At 41.6% G+C, this 14,771-nt stretch overlaps 1 protein-coding gene across 49 annotated transcripts in view; it reads right to left on the reverse strand.

The window, feature by feature from the left end:
• LOC114114509 (uncharacterized) overlaps nt 1-14,771 on the reverse strand; it is a 109,763-nt gene that overhangs the window by 74,348 nt on the left and 20,644 nt on the right. The window lies entirely within an intron of this gene.

Below are 14,771 nucleotides of genomic sequence, written 5' to 3' on the forward strand. Positions count from 1 at the left end.
ACACTGCTTGGTCTTTGAAGACGTTTCCTTCAAGTCCCACCCTGCTGGGAAGCCTAAGAAAGCCGGGATGGTGAGGATTTTTGCCTGGGAGCCTCTCAGACTCACGCTGTCCTGCTGCTCCTTTGGCACATGGCGTGGATCATAAACATTTCTATACAAATGTCCTGATTCTCCACTTAAAATAAAGGCAGGCCCCCTCGGCCCTCGTTTTTGGTATAGTATACTCTTAGTACAAGAAATATGAACCAAACTAGGATTTAAGCACAAAATGAATTAGGAAAGTTGGTGCTTATAAAATAGTTTGCAGTACTGAAGGAACAGGCTTCTGGGCTGGTGCCTTCTGCAGTGACTCCCTGAAAACCCAGAGAACTGACCCCTACCCAGCAAGCACCTCCAGGAGCTATAATCTCTGCCCAGCTTAGGAGGGTGGGGGATCGGGGGCTATCCCTGCAGCTACTGAGTTCATGAACACACTACAGTTGCTATACTTGAGAAATGTGGAAGTTAGATCAGGAACCCCCTGCTGTTGGCGACATGACGCTTGACCAAGCAAGTGCAGAGAATGTTTTAAAAACATTAAAAAACCAAAAAATCCCACCACTAGTAATAATAATGGGGACTACTTTTCTATGCTTTCAGTGTTTGGAAGAGTGGTACTTAAGTGGTTGAAAAACCTGGCTCCTGGATGGTGCAAAGTAATTTTTTCTTTACCCTTAGAATCTTTCATCTGTCTCCACCAAGTATATCTTGGAGGACAAAAAGGAGCAAACCTTTCTCTCTTCTCTTCTTCTCCCTCCTGAACCCTTGAGTCACCCGTCAGCTCTCTGCCCCCTCAGAGTCTTGCTTCTCCCCTCCCTCCGTTCCTGGCTGGCAGTGATGTGGCTCTATCCAGGCTTCTCCCAAGTGGAAGGACTTAACCTACTTCTTCTGGACACTTCTGGACACTGAGCCATACATATCTGATACCTCATTTAACCCTCACGACAATCCTGCAGGACAGTATGTTATTCTCATTCACCGATGAGGAAATGGACGGTCAGAGAGGTCACACTGCTAGGAATTGGTGGATCCAGGATTTGAGCCCAGCTTTGTTTGGCTCCTGATCCTGGGCCCTTCCCACATCATTAGATCTTGTGTCATTTTGCATCCCCTGCCCATAGGACAGAGGCCTTCCAAAATAGCCCTGCGGTCACCCCAGGGGCATGCACTGAAGGGGCCCCATGGAAGGTGCCAGTCTCCAGGCCAGAGCTTTCCGGCACCCATCACTCATGGTAGGGGCTGCTGGACCTCTTTCCACCCTGGGGACTCCTTCCCCGGACACATCTTCATTTCTGGCACATTCTTTTTGAAAATGAACTTGGTGGGAACTTATGGTTTCACTCCCCAAAAGTCCACAAAATTCCAAGCAAACCCCAAATCTTGTAGGTTGCAAGGAGTAAGTATGTTATTTTTGGCAGAAATAATTGTAGTTTGGCAGTAAGCTTCTAAAAACATAATAAAAGTACTTTTTAACATCCTGTTTTTTCTTCCTTTTGTTGATTTTTGAGCATTTCTTCCCAAGCAAAGAGTTATGCAACAATTTTCAAAATTGCCAAACTTTTGTTTTATTGGTACTCTTATTTGGTTCCTTTTCTGTTTCCTTGCATCTTATCTGCTTTGAACTTTAACCTAGGAATTGAAGTGACCATAAAGCATGCAGAGAATGGCCTAGAGACCACATGGGGCTGGATAAGTTTCCTGGAGCAAAGTGAAAGCTCTGAAAAGCTAATTGTGGATGGTAAAGGTCATCCTTGGTCCCCTGGCCATTAGCAAGCAAGCCATGAGCCTAGGAATATGGATGTCTATGATAAATGGTCCTTGCTCTTCCTGCACCAAAAATTTCAGATCCCTGTGTCTTCAGTGGGGTTTCAGAAACATCCGTTCCCCATTTCCCATGAAAGCCAATCTGGTGCAGGTGTCAGGAGTATGGTTAGGAAATAGACATCTTCATCCAGATCCGGGCTCTGCCGCTTCCTAGCTGTGTGATCTTGTGCAAGTTACTTGACCTCTCTGTGGCTCAATTTCTTTACAGTTAAATGACAGTGATAAAGCATCTAATTTCATAGGGTTGTTATGGGAGTTGAAAAAGGTAATGCTACATATAAAATGTCCTGGCCCTGCCATTAGCTAGTTGTTGACGTGGGACAACTCACTTCAGTTCTCTGAGGTTCAGTTCTGAATAGTAAAAGTAAAGGCCTGGGCCCAAACCCTAAGATTTGGAGCTTCCTAGATCCTGGGGAAACCTACACAGGCCCCAGAGAATAGATGGATAACCACACTTAGGTGTAAAGCTCAATCATTATGAACAAGCCACGTCAGCTGGTAGTGAAACCAGCGTACGAACAGAAACACAAATGAGAGGGGCAAAGACATCAGTTTTCTAATGGATGGTGTCCAAGGCCTACTGCGAGGCCACGTAGCTGAGATTCTGCACAGCCCAGAGGGGTGCCTCCCTTCGACAAACATTCAGCGTGTGGGGATGATGTAGTGACAAAGTGAATGTTGAGAACCACTGACCTGTGGGTAAGAGTATTTAATTTACCTGGTGTGATATTCTGATTTAGGACAAGAAATAGATATCTGATCTTTGTCCCTGTTCCTGGCATAATGCTTCAGAGCCCCTTTGAGTTTCTTAAATGACGAGAGTGATAAAGGTGGCTTTTTCAAAGAGATGATTTTTGGACCCCACCTGACGATAGGGGCTTGCCACCAGGAGAACCAACAACGTAATTAGAGAGAACTTTCAGTCACATGCCCTTGACCTAAGGGGAGGGGAGAAGGGCTGGAAGCAACTCAGTCACCAGTGATTTAATCAACTATGCCTAAGTAATGAAGCCTCCAGAAAAAGCTAAGGGGATGACAGAGGATGAGATGGTTGGATGGCATCACTGACTCTCAATGGACAGGAGTTTGAGCAAACTCTGGGAGATAATAAAGGACAGGGAAGCCTGGCGTGCTGCAGTCCACGGGGTTGCTAAGAGTCTGACATGACTTAGTGACTGAACAAGGAAAAGCTAAGAAGACAGGCTTAGGGGAGTTTCCGGACTGGAGAACAGGTGGAGACTTGAGGAGAGTGGCGTGCTCTATGTCCTTTCCCCCTGCCTGGCCCAATGCAGCTCTTTCATCTAGCAGTTCCTGAGTTACACAGTAAACTATTAATCTGAAAAGTAAAATGTTTCTGTAAGTTTCATGAGCCACTGTAGTAAATCAATGGATCCCAAGGAAGAAGTTGGTGGAACCTCCAGTCTATGACCAGAAGCACAGGTGACAGCTGTTCTTGTGATTGTCTGAAGTGGGGTGGGGTGTGAATTTTCATAGGACTGAGCCCTTAGCCTGTGGGATTTGATGCTCTCCAGATAGATAGTGTTGGAGTTGAGTTGAACTATAGGACACCCAGTTGGTGCCTTAAAATTGCTTGGTGTGTGGCAAAACCCACATGTTGGAATTGGGAGCAGAAATCTACCTGGCATCAGAAAGATCTAGGTTCACATTCCAGCTGTGCTATTTATTCTTTGGGTGACCTTGAGCAAGTCACTTAACCTCTCCTAGTGTTGGTTTCTCCAAGTGCTATAGTCATGATTAGATAAATAAGTATATTAAACACCTATGAGGGTAACTTTTTTTTTTTTTTAATTTTTGGCTGTGCTGGATCTTTGTTGCTGTGCGTGGGCTTTCTCTACTTGTACTGAGTGAGGGCTACTATGGAGTTGTGGTGCTGAATTTCTTGCACAGTGGCTTTTCTTGTTTTGGAGCACAAGTTCTGGGGCAGATGGCTTCAGCAGTTGCAGCTCAAGGGCTTAGTTGCTCCGTGGCATGTGGGATCTTGGTTCCCAGACTAGCAATCCCTTGTCCCCTGCATTGCCCAGCATTTTCTTTAACCACTGGGCCACCAGGGAAGTCCTGAGACTAATCCTTTTTACTAATAACTATCATTGATTACTGTTACCATCTCCTACATTTTAGCATCATCAGCAGGGAGGAGGAGGGAGGCAGAGGGTGAACTTTGTCGGTTAGACTGGCTCTGGAAAAGGTACTCAGGTGGGCTCAGTAGATAAGGCAAACTAGAATTTGGAGGGTTTGTCATTTTTGTTAATTAATTTGGCTCTGTGAGGTCTTAGCTGTGGCAGGCAGGATCTTTTAGTTGTGGTGTGTGGGATCTAGTTCCCTGATCAGAGGTAGAACCCTGGGAACGATTGCATCGGGGACATAGAGTCTTAGCCACTGGATCACCAGGAAAGTCCCCAAACTAGGATTTGGTCCAGGCAGCCATCAGTATCTTTAGGGGAAATGACTGTATCTGGTTCTCGAGCAACTGACTCATTCCCTGCAGAGTCCCAGCCCATGTGGACTGTGGGAGGGTGGATAGGAAGGCATATAGCTTGCAAAGAGCAAGACAGAGTAACCTCTAAGGGGCAGGTCTTCAGTCCTAATGAAGGGAATTGAGGCACCAGGGCAGCATAACCAACTAGGTCACTGCAGGGTGAACACCCAGCAGAGGAAGGAAGGGGAGGAAAAGCTATGATCTGGGTGAGCACCTAGGTGCTCAGAGTTCTGCCTCACTGATCACAGCCACCAGTGACTCTGGCACTCAGCACAGCTCCTAGCAATATGATCACCTGGTGCCCAGGGAGCCCAGTGGTCAGTATATGGTGCACTGAGGGAGACAGGAGTAAGGAGAATATTCCTCAACAGTGACAAGGGCCCAAACCTGGAAGAAAACGACTTTTATCTGCCTAGGATGCACATGTAGTTTTTTTCTTAGAAAAGAGAGCTCCTGGGTCTATCCCAGCTATCTACTCAGTTTTTTTAACAACTGCTGAAGCAAAATGAAATGGACAGGCTGGAGGGTAAGAATAAATAAAATTACTTGACCTGAAGATTTGGTGGAATTTCCCCAAATAGTTTACCAAATATGAAATGTTTTAGGCTCAGGCTGGGATTTTTTTGTTTCGTTTCTTTTTAATTTAGAAGCTTGAATACTTGAGCCTGTTATAAACTGTGTTACCAGAAGTCTGGAAGTTTATACTTCAAGTTCCCTGTTATTTTTTTTTCCTACTCACTTGTTTGTAATCATGCACTCACTACTCATGAGGGGAAAAAAAATAAATCTGGGATAGATGCAGGTTTTCTAAAGCTCTTCACTTTTTTTTTTAAACCTGCTCCTAAGATTTTCATTTACTTTAACATCTGTTTATAGTACAGTTGCAAATACCTTTTGCTCCTCTATAAATCTCCGCATGATTTTGGCCTCAGCTTTGCTTGAACTTACTGGGATTTCTTATTTATGCTGCCTGTGAGCCAAGTGTCTATATAAGGCCCACTCAACTCCAGTTGTGTGTTGTTGGATTTCATCTACACTTCAACTTTGAAACAAGTTTCCTAAATGAATTAGTTTTGTCTCCTTGCTAATGAAATTATCACCAGCAGCAATACCAACACCATTTCCTTTTATTTGTTTATTTTTCTAAGAGGAAATGCTTCAAAGTCTCTGGTTTGAAAAAGGAGAAAAGTTGGCTTATATTTTTATATATTGAAATCTTTTCAGTGAAGATTCTAGACCTGACTTTTTTTTCTTTTAGCTGAGTTCATGATCATCATCTAATTTAATAATACTCATTTATCATACTTCTTATAACTGTATCTGAAATATCTTCCAACTCCCTCTGGAAGAAAAACTTCAACTTAGGTAGGTATAGGATCTGAGAAGACAGTTTGGAGACAAATGAGTCAAGATTATTTTTTGTGGATTTCATCAAAGCCGATTTTAAAAATATGGTGCTATTAAGCTGTTTTTTAGATCAATAATTATGTGGGCCTAAAGTTTTACATAAATAAGTAAGCAGAATTTATATTTTCATTTAGCAGTGCATAGATTTTTATTACCTATTAATGGAGTACAAAGTGCTCTTGGTAGTTATTTTGGTTTCAAGTTAGCTTCATATCTTCATGATCTTTATTATATTTAACTGGCCTAAAACCAGCTAGAAAAAAAAATCCATTAGAGCTAATTGATTGACTTCACATTTGCCGAATCAGAAGCTTTTATAAAGATTTATTCTATCAGTCAATAATGTCTTGGTCTCAGCATTTTCACAGTTGTAACTTTAGACCTTGTCATTGTAAAGAGATCCTCTTTTGGTACTCTTAGAAATAATTTTGGTTTGGAAGTGAATATTGGTAGATTTATTCTTAGTTACTGAGTTTCATTTGCAAATGATTTAAAAAGTGAATGAGAATTTTTTAAAATGGAATAGAGTAACTGTAGGTGTTTTCCTCAAGTCGTCATAAAGACGTGTTTAAAATAGCATTTCCAGCTCAACAATGAGAGTTGTCCCAGATCGGGGATGATCACCGTTTATATTCTGTGCTCTTGAGGTCTACTTAAATAACAGCATGATACACATATTGTAAAGGACAGAATCCTAAATTGTGTGTTAGTGTGTGGACTTGCATGTATGTATAGTGGTCAGAAAGTTTTGGGGCACAAGAAATCTGAGAAACTCTAAAGATATGGAATTATAGTAAACATGCCAGAGAGGGAAAGGGAGAAAAAGGTGAACTAAGAAAACCCTGATAGTATTATTGCATCCTGTTCAGTGTTGGTAGAATGCTAAGAAAGGTTTCTATTACATTCAACTAAGAAGGACCAATTAAAGAGTGGAGAAGTGTTAGTTGAATAGTCAAATGCTAGGCAGGGAAAAGTAATGTCGCCAGAAATTACTCCTGTAAGTTTCAGTAGAAGGTTGCAGAACAATAAGCCTTTGTTAATCCCGTACTGGTTTATTCAAACAGTGTGTAATTCAAAGCAATTGCTGCTCCCCAGGCAGGAATTACAATTGCTATGTTGGAAGGGAGAATAATGTGTCATTCCAAGGGGAAATCAGGTCTGGAAAAGACCTCTTGGTTGAAGAACCTCATATGTCCCAAAACAGCTTCAAAGCAGGCCAAGTAAAACAGACCAACTGTGAACCGCCCTGTGAAGTCAGCTGGCCTCGAACTGAGCTGTATTTCCCTTGCTTCTCTGCTTCTCTCCTTTTTGGTGGATGGCAAGATGTCCCCAGAGCAAGGAGCAAGAGTGGAGGGGAGGCAGAGAAATTCTAGTACTGGATAGGCTATTACATAGAAAGTGACTCCTTGTCCCCGAGCAGGGACATACAAAATCATTTAAGAGAACTCCATCATCCATGTATGGGCTTTATGTATATTTAACTGGCGATGATGGTAAGCACAGAGCATCCTCCCCTGGCATAAAAACATTGGACAAGAGTCAGACATGAGTCAACTGCAAGAGGAGGCTTGAATCATATTTTGAACAATTTTGGTCAACAATCCTTCAGAGAACAATCTTCCAGTTTGATGGTGTCATGTTTGTGGAATTAAATGTGAACAGCTTAAAATTCCACAACTTTTAAAAAGTCAGCTTTGATTCCAGTGATTGATCTGTCCATGCTTCAGGGACACCAAGCTAAGTCAGCCCCCCAACAACCTTTGGTGAGGCCATGCTAAGCGACCGATTCTTGTGAACTGGCTGATTAGGCAAATTAATAGGCAATGCCACCAAAACCCTCATGAAGAACACTCCTTAAATGGGGTGGGCCATCTGTGACCTGAGAACTGCTTGTTAGGCACTCAAGAAATCCATAAGGAAGACCCAGAGATGATACATCTCAGTGGATTCAGATTCAAACAGTTCTTCCATGGTCTGGGATTGTGAACTGCCGTTACATGTTCCAGCATGCACTCAGATTTCAGTGCTACTAGGGCAGAGGCACTGAACGCTTGCCAAATATCCGCATGCTTCCGCATCAGTCAGAGCCCCTCCGTAGTGTGCCCTGTCCAACCACTAGGACAGAAGTAAACGGTGTCACTTCCAGGCTCTGCACAGGAGAGCACACACATGTGCCTTCTCCAAGCATCCTCTTCCTCTACTGCCAGGACGGTGAAGGCCCAAGACTCCAAATGTCAGAGCTTGTATCAGCCAGGGCTGTTGAGCAGGATTCCCTTGTGTCTACCTCCCACTCTCCTAGCCTGCATCAGTCACATATGGAAAGCAAGAATAAACTTTCATTGTGTTGAGCCAGGATTCTGGGCTTAGCTGGTTACTGCAGCATAGTCTAAGCTAATACAGCTGCTTTTCTAGATCTTTTTGTAAAAAAAAAAAAAAAAAAAAAACAAACGAAAATCCATCTGGAGAAGGGATGAGCAATCTGAGTGGTGCCATCCTTGAACCAACCTAGGAGGCTCTGCCAGGTTGCCTTTGTATCATGTGCTCCCAAAGTTATTCCACTCCGTAAGTTGTGGCTGTTCCTGCAGGGTGTTGCAGGAGGAAGTGAGGAAGAGCCTGGTCAGTTGGGGGGATGATATGGGTCAGTTCCCTTCTGATGGTTTCTCTTCTGATTCACCAACCCCCTCTTGGGATTTTAGGCTTGCTAAACATATGGTACAAATCAGTGAAATTATTCATTGTGGTTTTCATTTGAGTGAGCTAGTTTCCGCTCCTAAGAAGGGTCTTAACAAAACAGGAAGTTTTTCTTGGATCTAGAAATGGAACTCTGCCTTCTGACATGAGTTTTTACCAACTTCTGCAAATCTCAATTTTCCTGCTTCCTTGTTAAGAGGGTGGGGCAAATGGAAGGGAAGAGATGTAACCAGAAAATGCTGATTTGTCAGTAGTTAAAAGAGTTAGGGCTGACTGGGTTTGGGGAGCAGGGGGTGGGGTGGGGGTGTGGCTGGGAGAATGGCAGCCTGTCCAAAGCAGATCACCTCCTCCCAAATGACCACTTAATTTCCTACCTCTTCTATCACTTCGGCCTTGACAAAGAAGTATGAAGAGAGAGGTGAAGGGCCAAGGAACATTATGATAGTTGGTGGTCACCCCTTGATAATAACCTTTGACTTGTGTGACCCAGTGGATATTCCTCAAAACATTCTGATATGCCTCACCCACTAGATTCTGCTACATGGGGGCAGAGAACACATTTTAGTACCCACCACATGGAGGGTACCCAAGAGTGCTTGCAGGAATACAGGAAGGAATACTTGATTCTCATAACTATTTTTATAGTGAGATAATAACTATAGTGATTTGAATGAGAAAATAAAACATAATTTCTACTTTTTGAATGGAAAAATGGAAACATTAATATGTTACTTGCTCAGTCATGTAGGGTCAATTAAGAAGTGGAGCTAAAATCCAAGTCTCCCAATTTCTGTTTTAATTGTTTAACCAGTTCAGTTCTCTCCCCACCCCATATAACGATACAGACCATTTATCATCACTGCCATCATGTAATGTAAATTACCATCCAGATATTCTATGTAATTTATGTCTACATTTGTATTAGACAAGACTGTCAGGAAAGACATCAAGATCCTACTATCATTATCACTAGGGGATGGTCTTACAATGCCAATTCTTAAGTCCTTACTCTTTTACTTTGTCCCAAGAATAAACATATACCTATGCTATCTAAAAAAACAATAGAGAAGGTAATACTGCCTCTAGTTTTCAGTGTATAGGGAATTTAGTTGGCTTCTAGTTCAACATTTTGAATTATTAATCAAGAAGATTTGGAGTGGGAAACCACAGGAAGGGAATCATGGCAGAAAATGCTGCTTGCCCTACTGGCTGAACTTCTGTTTTTTTATCTGAACTGATTTTTATTTAGGTCTACCATTCGGCATGCAGGACCTTTAGTTGCAGCATGTGAGATCTAGTTCTCTGACCAAGAATTGAACCCAGGCCCCTTACGTTGGAAGCACCAAGTCTTTTATGGACCACCATAGAAGTCCCTCAACTTTTCTCTGTTGTTGAACCTATATACTAAGGAATACATATCTAAACATTTAGTAGAACAGTGTTCAGGCTTCCTGATCCTGAAGACAAATGTACTCTTTGGGAAGAACATACAGTTGAGTTTGTCAAGCTTTCTTTTATTTATGGGCACAAGGACCCGTTTCTACCCTGGTGATCAAGAGTGGGTCCTTAGTCCAGAACATGGTAGTTACATCATAGGTATGATTAAATACAGATGCAGAAATTTATCTGGTATTTTCAGCAGATGATATATACTTGGGTTTTCTCACTTTCCATTTCTCTCTGATACTAACCAACTCATCCCTGCCTTTATTCCATCCTTCCACCACCACCGCCCACTTCTGCCACCCCAGTTCAGAACCTGTGCATATGGTGCCAGGATTTTGTTTAGGACAGCTGTTCAAATGAGCCTTCTTGCCATCTAACCTCTCAGGCAACATCATGAATTCAAGGCCACATCTGTCACTCAATATACATTCAAATTAGAAATTTGGAATCTCCAATTCAAATTGGAAATATTGGAAATTAATCAGGATAAGCTGACAAACGATAAACCATGGAGCAGCAACTTAAAAGAAATTGAGCTTTTTTGATTTCTCTTATGGGGACACAAAATATGCTTATCTTCCAAGCTGAGTTACTCACTGGCCAGATTCCAGCCAGAGACTCTAGTCTGTGACCTTCCTGGGTCATCCCTGGAAGCCCCTTTATACTGTGTAGCCAGAATCTCAGAGAGAGGTTGCTAAAGCCCCCAATCCAAGTTAATTAGCAGCTCTGGTCTGTTTTTTGGACATTTATAACTCATCCAGGCTCCTCTAGATTGAAATACCTGAATGAATGCTGGAGACATTTCATGGTTGTTTTGAGAATTCCCTCACAACTTGGAAGGTTATTCTCTAATACCATAAAGCATTTCCCCATTTTCCAAGTAAGGAGTGTAAAAAGTCACACAGCAGTGTCAGGATTTAAACCTTTCTTCCTCTAAGGCCAAAGCACATTTTGTTTCCACCCCTCACTAAGCAGAGTTGGTCCAAAGGGTGGAAAAGTCATTTGACAGCATTCTAGTCCCTTCAGCATCTTCCCTGAGTAGCTTTGTTATTTGCTGTAAACACTTGTAGATTTCCAGAACCACAGACACACCCATATAAAAATGTTAATGACTAAAATGCCCTGTAAAACCAATAGAAATGAACAGTGTATTGACGTCACACTGGAATTGTCTCCTGCTTCTCTCCACCAGCACAGATAACTGAGAATGAAGAGGATTTTTTCTTAAATTTACAGTCAGATCTCTCAAATCTGAACCCCCTCTGTCATTTTGTGAACTTCTCATTATGGAAAAAATGATGGTGAGTGATAATGCTTTAAGCTACTTTTCAAATAATGTAAAGTCTGTTCTCCTACGGAAAAAACTGAGGCTTGTTTAAAAGAGAACTTTTCCAAGCCCCCAGGCGCTGCTGAAATTCTTGTAGAGGACACACATGTGGGCAGCTCTGCTGTTAGTGCTTATGCTTTCTAAAAGATCCAGAAACTGTAGCTTCTGGTGAAGTGCCCTGCTGGAACAGCAGGCTTTAGAAAACCACCAAAATCCCACTGGGATAAAAGAGGTTCATTTGTTTTCAACTTGTAGCCCTTCTACATTCCAGGAGGCCCATCCCCCAGGCCTGTGTCTATGGCTGATTCATAACCTTGCACCCACACAAGTCTAGGCATTCACTGGGATCCTAACAAAGAGGTTAAGGTGTAAACCTGGAGGAAGTTTTTAAGGACTAGAGGGAGTTGGGAGTGAGGGGAAGATGGGAGAAAAGGTAAAAGACAGGAAAAGCAATTACATGATCATATAGTTGTCCCAGGCAAATGAGCACATATGTTGGGGAGGCCTGGCTGCTGAATGTGGTTTCAATAGCCAAGACCCTGCCTTTGATTCTGCAGCATGGCTTCCAGTGAGAGAGCTCATTGGCCGGTGTGGGGTGACCAGGCTTATCTGATTGTGAACACCTCTCCCCATCATCGGGTTTATTTTATATGCTTGCATGGCCGGATCTGTGTTTCCAGGTGAAAGGCTTAGGGTGTGCAGTGTATTCCCTCAAGGGTAAATCAAAGCAGCTGCAATCTTCTGCCAGGAAAGAACTTACTGCCCCAGCTTGGAGGTTCAGTGGACGATGAGTGAAAAAAGCTTTCTGGAATAGAAAATGAGATACCTAGCTGACTCGAGTTGGAAGTGTGGCTCTGACATTTATCTGGGTGACCTAGAGCATATTTTCTCTTCTGGAAAATGGGGATAATATCCTTTGCCTAACTAGATTGTGGTTTTGAGAGTTAGAAATAATGTACAGTGCCTGTAAGTTATATACCCTTTAAGAAATAGGGATGCAGATATCCACCACACTTCCAGACTTCAGAATTGGCATGAATTGACTCAGTAAGATGGGATCAGAGAGGAGAATCACATCTAAGCTTTTATTCTATTTTTTAAGCTACTCATTAGCATTCTTCACATTCTCCAACTAGCAGAGCATGATGAGTCAAGATCAATTACTGTCTTTAAGTATGTTTAGTACTGACTGATCCATTAAGTGTAAAAGAAAGATAGCCAGCGATTATTGTTCTTAGTATGTGCAGGGCATTCATGTTAGCATTCTTATGATTATCATCCTCATTTTACAGATGAGGAAACTGAAGTGCAGAGATTAAGGAACTAGTTAGTACAAGGTCACAGTCTAGTGAGTGTCATGACTAGGAAATAACGTGTAGATAGAGGGGTATCAGTCTTGGCAGATGTCGGAAAAAATCAAGATCAGCCACACTGAGAAGGTAAATTTAAATTTTATTCTCTTCCAGTTAACAGCTCATCAAAGATAAACTATGCTTTTGTCATTTAAAAATTGCACTAGAGGGCGCCAAATACACAACTGTGACTCTAGAACTGTTTTGCTAATATAGTTCCCATAGTGTAACAAAACATACAATCAGTAAAGATTCAAGCCAGAAGCCTATCCCAGAAAGAGTATGATGCAGTTTAGGACAATCAAACAGCTTTATTTCTAGCCCCGCAATTAAAAGAAAGGAAAAATCCTCGTGCTTTATATTCAGCAATTTATAATTTGTTTCTACCTGAGACTGATTGTTATTTAAAGTGCCTTTCAGCTGGGTTTTCAAATTTCTCTTTGCGAGGTGAGTGGTGAAGAGTAACCTGGAAAAGGGTAGGGTAATCTGGATGAAAATAAATTTAAAAAAATTAAACACTGAGTTTTTTTTTTTAATTTATTTAGCAAAGTAAATCATGCATTAAAAAAAAAAAAGAAAACAAATACCCCACCTTACATCCAAGAGCTTAAAATTAAAAGGAACACCACCCCGTTCTTAACCTTAAGAGGCAACATCTTTGAGGTAACTCCAGATTCCTAAATAATGTTTGTTTCTATTTCTTGATTTATCAAACTGACATTATTTATCTTTATGGGCTTTCCAGGTGGTGCCAGTGGTAAAGAACCTGCCTGCCAATGCAGGTAAAGGTAACAGATGCAGGTTCGATTCCTGGGTTAGAAAGATCTGGAGGAGGGCACAGCAACCCACCCCAGTTTACAAAATAACTTTTATTTCTCCATATTAAGAGAGGAATAACTCAGCATTGCAGAACATTTAATTTTTTTTACAATAATGAGATTACTTTGAATATGGGATTTCATCAAATTATACATGATGCTCATCTTTCCATGTCATTAAGCATTGAAAATGTCATTTAAAAGAAACTGTAGTGTAACTTACATAAAAAATTTTCTAAAGTATAAGGAACCTCCACCTCTTTAACCAGTGTGATGACAAGATCATCTCACTGCACAGTAGAAACTGTGATATTTGAAGATCTTGTCTTAGTTATGCAGCAGTGAGAATAGTGTCTGAAGGGGCAAGGACTTAAGAGTCCTGCTGGGAATGCAGAAATCAATCAAAACAAGTCAACAACTCAGCCTAGAAAAGTTCTAATTACTCCTCAACATCTCAAGATCAAATGGATCATGAATGAATTAGTCACAAGTTTGGAGTTTCTCAGTTTTTTGGTGGAAAATAATTTTTTAATGCTTAGTTCTCTTATAATTTCCTTGTAAATTATCACAAGCAGCACAGAAAACTGCTAGCGTCATTAGTGCAACTAACAAAAAATCTAGCATCTTTGTTTAGATCTTTTTTCACCACCCCATCTCCAATCTACCTGGCTCCAAATGGTAGGGGGTACGGGTTGGTAAGTATTATGGTTTGTTGTTAGTTAGCAGCCTAAAATGTACTTGGGAGGAAGCCTATCTACTACTACTACTACTACTACATTTTTCCTCTGAAATAAAAACAGAACGGTGCTACAATCATACCAAACCTAGGCTTGTCTACCATCCCTACAAAATACTCATCCAGTACTAAGCTCTGCAATAATGGTCAAGTTGAATACGAACAGAAACTTCTTCAGAACCAGGAGCTTGAAAGGATGCCTGGGAGCTGGTAACATACTAAGAAACACCAGCTTTTTCAGATGGGAGGAGGCCATTCCTATGGGGACGGGGAGAAGCCTTACCTAACACAACCAACATAATTTGAACAAATAGATGGTCGATAATTATTTTATACATTTCCTTATTTTTAGTTAGCCTTTATGCTAGATACAACTCTATGCCCCGTATGCTAAGGGGTTTGTATGCTTTTATCTCATTTGATCCATCAACAAATGAATCAGCGACATTCATCTTTTAAATCTGGACACAGCTTGTAAGCAGTGTCACGGGACTCAGAATTCAAATACAGATTCTTCCCATGGCACGGACATTATCGTTCTGGCCTCCTCTAGCAGAGCATAATCAACAGTCATTGCCACTCGGCACGTAGGACAATGGACAGACTGACCCCCCGCTACCAGTATTTCCGAAGA

Source organism: Ovis aries, chromosome 4 (genome assembly GCF_016772045.2).
Source record: "Ovis aries strain OAR_USU_Benz2616 breed Rambouillet chromosome 4, ARS-UI_Ramb_v3.0, whole genome shotgun sequence".
Taxonomy (NCBI): domain Eukaryota; kingdom Metazoa; phylum Chordata; class Mammalia; order Artiodactyla; family Bovidae; genus Ovis; species Ovis aries.